Below are 434 nucleotides of genomic sequence, written 5' to 3'. Positions count from 1 at the left end.
TTGTCGTGTTTGCTTATTTTTAGTCCTTTCTCTCTTCCCTGTATTTGTTTTCATGTTGGTGTCTGGCTGTTAGGGAAAATTAGAGAAAGTTGCACTCTGGCAGTTATACCATAAGATTTATTGCTATTTTTAAGTGCCTGAAATCCATTAAATCTTCAATGTGAATACAATTTTTTTAGGATACAGTGGGTTTGTTGAGGGAGCTATCTCCCAGAAACCTAAATGCAGGCCAGTTTGATATTTGAGGGAGGCACTTCAACATGTATCAGCTTTCAGGTGTGAGATATTAAACCAAAATCTGTCTGTCTCTCGGGTAAATGAAAAATACCAAGTACTATTTTGAAGGCAAGCTATGCTGACAGTGGAGGTAGTCATGAGAAGATTTAAAAGCCCAATCGCAGGTATAGATGGAATGTGTTATGGGGAGAGGTTGC

Source organism: Chiloscyllium plagiosum, chromosome 27 (genome assembly GCF_004010195.1).
Source record: "Chiloscyllium plagiosum isolate BGI_BamShark_2017 chromosome 27, ASM401019v2, whole genome shotgun sequence".
NCBI classification, from domain to species: domain Eukaryota; kingdom Metazoa; phylum Chordata; class Chondrichthyes; order Orectolobiformes; family Hemiscylliidae; genus Chiloscyllium; species Chiloscyllium plagiosum.
The sequence above is the reverse complement of the archived record's forward strand: the minus strand, read 5'-3'. Positions refer to the sequence as shown.